The sequence below is a fragment of the Eulemur rufifrons genome, unplaced genomic scaffold (assembly GCF_041146395.1).
Source record: "Eulemur rufifrons isolate Redbay unplaced genomic scaffold, OSU_ERuf_1 scaffold_265, whole genome shotgun sequence".
Taxonomy (NCBI): domain Eukaryota; kingdom Metazoa; phylum Chordata; class Mammalia; order Primates; family Lemuridae; genus Eulemur; species Eulemur rufifrons.
In genome coordinates, this window is record NW_027183047.1 from 132501 (window position 1) to 140965 (window position 8465).

General features: G+C 53.9%; 1 pseudogene; it reads right to left on the reverse strand.

Annotated features, from left to right (window-relative positions):
- Positions 1–1519: 1519 nt before the first annotated feature.
- LOC138380075 (small nucleolar RNA U13) lies at positions 1520–1611 on the reverse strand (annotated as a pseudogene).
- Between the last annotated feature and the right edge of the window lie 6854 nt (positions 1612–8465).

Here is an 8465-nt window from a genome sequence, read left to right on the forward strand (position 1 = left end):
GGGTTGACCAGATGTCCCGTCGCACTTAGTCTCTGCGGGGCCGGCCCCATCGACGCTATGGAGGGGGGTCGCCGCCAGAGGGCGCTGCGGTTGCGGGCTCCTCGACAAGCTCTCCCTCGTACCTCAATACGTGTCCGAAGGTGGGATTTTTTTTTTTCTTTCCCCCTCCACCACCACCCCCCGCCCGCCGCCGCCTATCCCGCCTCCGCCGCCTAGCCCGCCGCCACCTAGCCCGCCTCCGCCGCCTAGCCCGCCGACGCCTAGCCCGCCGCCGACGCCTAGCCCGTCGACGCCTAGCCCGCCGACGCCTAGCCCGCCTCCGCCGCCTAGCCCGCCGACGCCTAGCCCGCCTCCGCCGCCTAGCCCGCCGACGCCTAGCCCGCCTCCGCCGCCTAGCCCGCCGACGCCTAGCCCGCCTCCGCCGCCTAGCCCGCCGACGCCTAGCCCGCCGACGCCTAGCCCGCCTCCGCCGCCTAGCCCGCCGACGCCTAGCCCGCCGCCGACGCCTAGCCCGCCGACGCCTAGCCCGCCTCCGCCGCCTAGCCCGCCGACGCCTAGCCTGCCTCCGCCGCCTAGCCCGCCGACGCCTAGCCCGCCGCCGACGCCTAGCCTGCCTCCGCCGCCTAGCCCGCCGACGCCTAGCCCGCCGCCGACGCCTAGCCCGCCGACGCTTAGCCCCCCTCCGCCGCCTAGCCCGCCGCCGCCGCCGCCGCCTAGCCCGCCGCCACCGCCACCTAGCCCTCCTCCTCCTCCTCCTCCTCCTCCTCCTCCTCCTCCTCCTCCTCCTCCTCCTCCTCGTCCTGCGCCGGTTTCGTGCCGGGATCCCATGGTCCTTGGGGTTGACCAGATGTCCCGTCGCACTTAGTCTCTGCGGGGCTGGCCCCATCGATGCTATGGAGGGGCATCACCGCCAGGAGGCGCTGCGGTTGCGGGCTTCTCGACTCCCTCTCCTTCCCCACCCCTCCGCTCGCCCGCTCCTCCTTTCTTTACTCCCTATCGCCCCGCCCCGTTTTTTCTCCACACACACGCAATTATCACGCTCACGAACTATCCCGGGACCTGGCGTGACTTTCATCGCAATCTCCCCCCCCCCCGGACACACACACATAGAGACACACCCTCCCGGCAGGGAGCACCCTGAGTGGTCGAACAGATGTCGCTGCTGCATGCGGCCTCCGCATGGGTTCGCTGGTTGACCAGATGTCTGGTCCTTGGGTGGTTGACCAGATGTCTGGTCTGTGGTTGTCATCCTGACAGGGAGGCTTCGGGACGGATTTGGTCTCTCTGGCCTCGCTGCCCCTAGGGGTCACCCTGCGATCGGTATTCTTCTCGCGCGGGGCGAGGGGCGCTCCGGAGCATTCCTCTCCTCTCGGAGTTTCTGTCTGCAGTCTCTCGACTTGCTCTCACTCCCCTACCCTGCTGTGTGACTTTCTTTTTGGTCCTTTCATTTTATCTATTCTCTCTTTGCCTTTTCCTGCGCGCCTTTCCGCTCCCCCCCCCCCCCGGATTCATGGTTTCACGTCACGCGGGTGACGTGCCGACACACCAGGAGGCCCTTCTCACACGTGCTCGTGAACACGCAATCAACACGTTTATGAACTAGAAAGGGATCTGGTGTGACTTTGCTATTATTTCCCCTCCCCTCCTCCCCGCGCTGAGAATGAGTTTCCCCGGGCTCGTGTGCCCGCCTGGGAATCGGCTGCAGACGCCATGGCCCCGGGTCGACCACATGTTGCTCTGGGGTCCACCAGATGTCTCTGGCGAATTGGGGCCCTAGGTGCTTGTGACGGTGTGGTCACTAGGTGTCGCTCTGGGCTCAGTATTCTTCCTTCTCGCTGTGACTTTGGTCTCTTTTTTTCGAAATTTCTTTCTTTCTTCCTCTTTTGCCCTGTTTCCATTTTCCCTTCTTAATCTCTTTCTCTCTTTTTGTTGCTTTTTTTCCACGGCAGATGGGTGATGTGTGTGTGGAGGAAACGCGGCGTCAGGGAGAAGACACATCTCACACGTGCTCGGGAACACCCGATCGTCACGCTTCTGAGTACCGACCGATGGATCTGGTCCCGAATTTTTTAATAGTTTTCTCCTCTCTCTCTCTCTCTCTCTCTCTCTCTCTCTCTCTCCCCCCCTTCCTTCTCTTTCCTTTCTCTCCCTTCCTTTCTTTCTTTCTCTCGCTCTCTCGCTCTCGCTCTTCTTTTCTTTCTGACAGAGTCTCTCGTTCTGTTGCCCTGGCTAGAGTGCCATGGCGTCAGCCTAGCTCACAGCAATCTCAAACTCCTGGGCTCAAGCGATCAGACTGCCTCAGCCTCCCGAGTAGCTGGGATTACAGGCATGTGCCAGCATGCCCAGCTAATTGGATATACGTGTGTGTGTGTGTGTGTGTGTGTATATATATATATATATATATATTTTTTTTTTTTTTTTTTTTTTTTAAACAGAGTCTCACTCTGTTGCCCAGACTAGAGTGCCGTGGCGTCAGCCTAGCTCACAGCAACCTCAAACTCCTGGGCTCAAGCGATCCTACTGCCCCAGCCTCCCGAGTACCTGGGACTACAGGCATGCGCCACCGTGCCCGGCTAATATTTTTCTGTATATATTTTTAGATACTGTTTCTGTATATATTTTTAGATATATAGTTTCTTTCTATTTTTAGTAGAGATGGGGGTCTCGCTCTTGCTCAGGCTGGTCTCGAACTCCCGACCTTGAGCGATCCACCCGCCTCTACCTCCCAGAGTGCTAGGATTACAGGCGTGAGCCACCCCGCCTGGCGTGTACGTTCTGTATTCACAGACAGACGGAAGGCAGGGAGAATGTTACCCTTTCAAAGCCCGCCCTGCTCGCCTCTCAGCCCACCGATGGCACTCTGAATCCCGTGGCATTCCTTCACTCAGCTGAATTCTTCAGCACCCGACCCCCCCCCCCTCGCCCCACCCCCGTGCCACGGGAGTTCGTTCTCATGGCAGAGCCATCGAGGCTGTTGCCACACGTGTTGTAGGTGCCTAGGCAGACTGTGCCCTGGCCCCGAGGAGGTACGGAACCGCCTATCGCCTCGGGAGGGAGGGACAAGATGTGTCCGTGTCCAAGGCGACGTCCTGTCGATCACGAGGAGGCCTGCAAAGGCTCGTATCTGCCAGGCATTGAGCCACATGACATGAAACACCGGTGTGTTCCTTCACTTAGGTGGTGTCGCGTGTTGATACTCACAGAGGATGATAAACCCACTCGCATGCCGGCTGAGCCCCCTGTGTCTCCTCCTCTATCCACTGAGGGAAAAAACCGCAACGAAAGGTAGAGAACCACAGGGTGGGAAGAGAGCCCGTCGCTCTCCCTATGTGACCGTCCGGAGTGCTCGTTCAGATGGGAGGAGGTGTGTTTGTGTGTGTATGTGTGTGTTTCATTGATTTTGGTGCCATCTTTTCTCTGCAGCTGCGTCAGAGGACAGCGATTTTTCCGATTTTCACTCCGCTGAGTGAATTGCCTTTTGAAGAGAATGTCCACAGGAAGCCTACGGTTCTCCCGCGTGGGTGGCCCTCCTCTAGAAATGAATCTCGTTTCTTGAACGGAGGGGACTTGTTGACGCCATCATGCTTTCGGGACGACTTCTCAGACGCTAGCTTTGGACCGCAACATAGGTGCCCCCCGACATTGCCTCAAGGGTTCCGTGGTGCCTCCTGTCAAGAGACCCCACCGACCGTCCCCAGCCTGCCCGCTCAAGGGAGCCGGGCCCCTTCTGATCTGTCCGCCCGCCGTGAAGCTCCCTCCCGAGGGTCGGAAAGCCCACCTGTTTCCCAGTTCGGTTGAATGATGGGGCACCCGGGCAGGGCACTGGCACCGAGTGACTCCATTCTGAGTCTGTCTGCTCTGTGGGGCGGGGGCGGGTGGGAGGGGGGGCAGTTCCGTCTCGACCGGTGGCCTCCTACCGACTGACTCTATGGGACGGACCATTCTCACTCAGGATCGTGTAACCTTCTTGGCCTAGGCACATCCCGGCACTGAAAGCCACTTTTCGGGGACACTCTCCCACGTACAGATAGATGGCCTGCACGAGTGCTCTTCCTTTCTCGAAACACTGGAAATCTGTCCTCAATTTTACCTGACCTACCTGACGGTGTGTGATAAAGGAGCATAGAACCCTCAGCCACCCTCCACCTTCCCGCTGCCACGAGAGACAGTGCCGAGCGTGAAATTCTATCCCTGACTCTCTGTGTCCACCGTTCTCTGGGTAGGGAAAGAACTTAACCAGATAGGCCCTATCGGTCGCTTATCTGTTCTGATAGTTTTGTGGCAGCCATTTCTTTCCCCCTTTCTTTTCTATTTCTGTCTCTCTCCCCCACCCCCGCCCCCAAATTCTTTCTACGAAGACGTTTAGGATGTCAGATTCTGGCCACATGCCCCCCCTAGGCATAGGGGGGCCAGCATAGACAAAGGTCTTCGGTACCAAGTGTTCATTCCACGGTGACAGATATTGCCACTCTTGTATTGACCAGGGCGAGATCGTGAGTGGGTCAACTCTGAAACTCCCTGTACTCTACTTCTCTCTTGGGTAGGTCCCTGCCCCAACCCTCCGGCTTCTAGCACACACCCAGGGGCACTCTCTCCTCTCTGGATAAAGTTCCAGATGATCCGATCCGCTCCGAGGCGGAAGGGGAGCTGGCCGGGCCACCCACTGTGCGCCCCACCCCCACCCCGCCCCACCCCCGTCAGTCATAGGGTCCGTTCTTTTCAGGATGACACCGGCAGCGGTTGCTGGGTGTCACCTTGCGGCCACTTTGATCAGACCTCGGGATCTGGAAAGTCAGGTGACGTTGGGAGTTTAAGAGCTGACTCCCGGGAGGTGTGGAGGGCGGGGAGGAGAGCACGGTCCGGACGGTCCCACCCTCTTCTTCCCGGGCCCGCAGCTCTGGGCCCGCCCGGGGCAGCCCTAGCCTCTAGCGGGTCTCCGCCCACCCGCCCTGTTGTCTGCGGGAGGCGCCCCTCCTCCCGCTCTCTGCCTCCTCCCGGGACCGTAGGCCTCTGCCCGTCGTCTTTTTTATTTTTATTTTTTCCCTTTTGTTTGTTTCTCTTTTATCTTGTTTTTTAGGCTTATCGAATATCATGTCGTATAAAAACTTAAATCACAGAATGAATTATATTATATAACAAGATGTGGCTTTTTATCCTACGCCGAGAACGATGAATTTTTCTCTTCGTGTCCATTTTCCTGTCCTGGAAGAAATACAAAGTTGCTCGTGATACTTCCCCATCATCTTCCAGTTTCCCCCACTGTCAACACGATGTATTCGATCGTATATCTTTGTGTGTGCACGTGGGCGCCTGTACCTATTTCTTTTCGGCATCAGTCTCAGGTCTTTTGGCACCTAGGGGGGAAAAAGGAGAAACCAATAAAGGACAGAAAGACGTTCTGTCGTTTTACGCTCCCCATCACCACCACCACCACCACCACCACCACTTTTGGGAGCTTGTAGTCTGGCCTATGTCCCCAAGGCAGGTTAAATCTTTTCTTAAAACTCCCAAGTGGTCCCCTGCCCCGCCCCCCCCCAGGTGGGCGGCCGGCAGAGTTCACAGGCTTTGTTTTTGGCAGAGCCTGGATGATTGAAATAATTAACCACAATCATCGCTAAAGCTGAGAACCCCTCCCCCCCTCATTAAAAGCTCTGTATTTCTGCCTAGCCCTGTGTTCGGGGAAATTCGGAGGCTTGAGATGGGAAGGTCTACCCTATTTTCTCCTTTACCGGCAAAATAGACTCTCTCTTTCCTTCCTCCTCAAACAGCTTGTCCTCGTTATTCGGCCTCGTGGGCAGGTGGCCGAGCTTTCGGTAACACCAAGTCTTCTAAGTTGTGTTGTGTTATCGGTCTTGTTTTCTTTCTTTTCTTTTCTTTTCTTTCTTTCTTTTTTTTTTTTTTTTTTTTTTTTTTTTGAGACAGGATTTCTTTCACTCTGTCCTCTCCCAGGCCGCCTTGGCCTGATTGTAGCTCACAGCAAGCTCCAAATCCAGGGCTTAAGTGATCCTCTCTGCCTCAGCCTTCTGAGTAGCTGGGACTATAGGCAAATGCTGCCACACCCGCCATAATTTTTCTTTTTTCTTTTTTTTTTTTTTTTTTTTTTTGTTGGTAGAGATGAGGTCTCATCGTGTTACCCAGGCTGGTCTCCAGCTGCTGGGCTCAAGTCACGCTCCCGTCTCTGCCTCCCAAGTTGCGGGGATCACGGGCATGAGCCACCATGGCCAGCCAGGTTATTTAAAGGCGATCGCTTTGCTATCCTGATACAAAACCCCAAATGTGCGAGTTTAAGGCACCAGACGGAGGGAGTCCCCACACTACATTGTCACGAACATTGAGGGTGGCTCACGAAACAGCTGGGATGTGGCCACACAGTAGTGATCGAGGCGATATATTCTAGTGGGATAGCAGAAATATAGAATGTCCTGAAGACACTAAATGTCGGAATGCCACAGCAGTCAATGGCTGACAAACTTCCATTCCATTGTGTCATGGTAGGCGGCTTACTTTTCTCCTGCTCCCTCGGTATGATTAAGGCCTGACGTAGAAAATGTCTACGTCTCATCCAAATCCATCGAGACGATGGAAGGGGGAACTGGGAGAGGAATAAAGAAAAACAAGAGAGGGAGAAGCGAAACAAGAGAGAAGGGGGCCGAGGAGGAGAAGGAGGAAACTGCCTCCCCTGTCCCCATGCTACCCAATTAATAAATGAAGAATGGCCTCTTCCCTCCTCTTCCCAACCCCTAACTATGCCTGGAGGTGTATCGTAGGCCTACAGTCCTAAGAAATGTACAACTACTGATAGTAATGGGAAGAAATGCAGTCTAATAGGTTTCTGTGCAGTGGGACACCCAGGCCAGGGCACTTACGGTGAATGGAGCTTGCAGGGCGGGCGGGAGGTTGCTCTGGGTGAGTCTGTGAGTTGGCGGTGAGTGGTGAGTGAATGTGAAGGCCTAGGACATTACTTACTGTAGGTTTTCATAAACCCTGGACACTTAGGCCGCACGACATTTACCTTTAGAAATTTCTTTCTTCAATAATACATTAACCTTAGCTTACTGTAAGTGTTTTCACTTCATAAACTTTTCCATGGTGGTTTGGTTTTTTTTTTTTGTCTGTCTGTTTGTTTGTTTGTTTGTTTGTTTGTTTTTCTTTCTTTTAAACTTTTGGACTCTTTGGCAACACCACGACTTAAAACACAAATGCGTTGCACTGTTGTACACAGATATTTTCTTTCTCTGTGTCCTTATGTGTTCCGTAAGCTTTTTCCTACTTTTAAAGTTTTTATCGTTCTATGCACTTTTCAAAATAATAAAAACTAAAACAGAGGGGGGGGTGGGAGAGGGAAGAAGAGAAATACACACACATGAATATGTTTCCCAAGTGAACTGAGGAAGGGGGCCGAGTCAAGGTTCTCAGGGAGCCACCAGTGATGAAACGGTCAGGCTCAGAATCAGCATTGCAGAGTGGCTGCAGAGCCGGGGGGCCTGGACTGGCTACCTGGACGACACTCCGTGTTTGGTAACTTGGCGAGTCATAAATCCTCTTGAGCCTCAGCCTCTTCATCTGCAAATGCAGAAATCATGGTGCCTACCCCACAGGGATATTGGGCAGAGTGAAAAAGCAAATGCAGGCAAAGCCCGCAGAAGCACGCGTGGTAAACAGTAAGCCTTTAATCGTGGTCACAGTCGTTGTTATAGGATCATCTTCCTATGTCCTTGTCTTTTAAAGATTAGCAGAACCTCCCAGAAGATGAGAATGGGCTCCCCCTGAGCAAGTCTCGGCTGTAAAGTCACAGGCATGTTGAGCATGTGGCACAGAAGGCAGAATAAAAACCTGATCCCGGAACATTATGTTCCTGCAGGACATGAAATCATTGAAGGTATGGGAAATCCTACCTCATATCCGTTTTACTAGAACACCTATGATTGCGTACGCACATGGACGCACGCGCACCCCAAACTTTTTGAGCTTCACAAAACAGCGTAACCAAGGAACACACTATGATGCTTCTTAGCGATCTATTTAGGCCCAGGTTACTCGTCACTCTGAGCCTGCCTCCTTATCTGTCCAATGAGAATAGTGTTTGTCACAATTATCGTCATCGTCATCCTACCTAACGCTTCTGGTAAAATTGAAGTGTGAGAACACCCGCTAGACAGAAAATCCATGTTATCTCTCAATTTTTCTTCCTCCTGATTTCTATCTGAATCTGTGAGCTCGCTTTGGTTCACTTCGGTTTTTCAAGAGGCTCCGGTTACCTTCTCTCCCACCTATATCGGATTGGGTCTGACGGAAGAAAGAAGGAAAAAAAAAAAAAAAAAAAAACAAACATAGTAAAGAAAGCAGAACAACATTTGTTTCTGAAGCAACCGATCAAACATTGCTGATGAGCCGGTCTTTTCTATTTCAGTAAACCAAGGAGGCCTATTGTCACGAGGATGTGAGGGGCCCGGGTAAGATTGGAT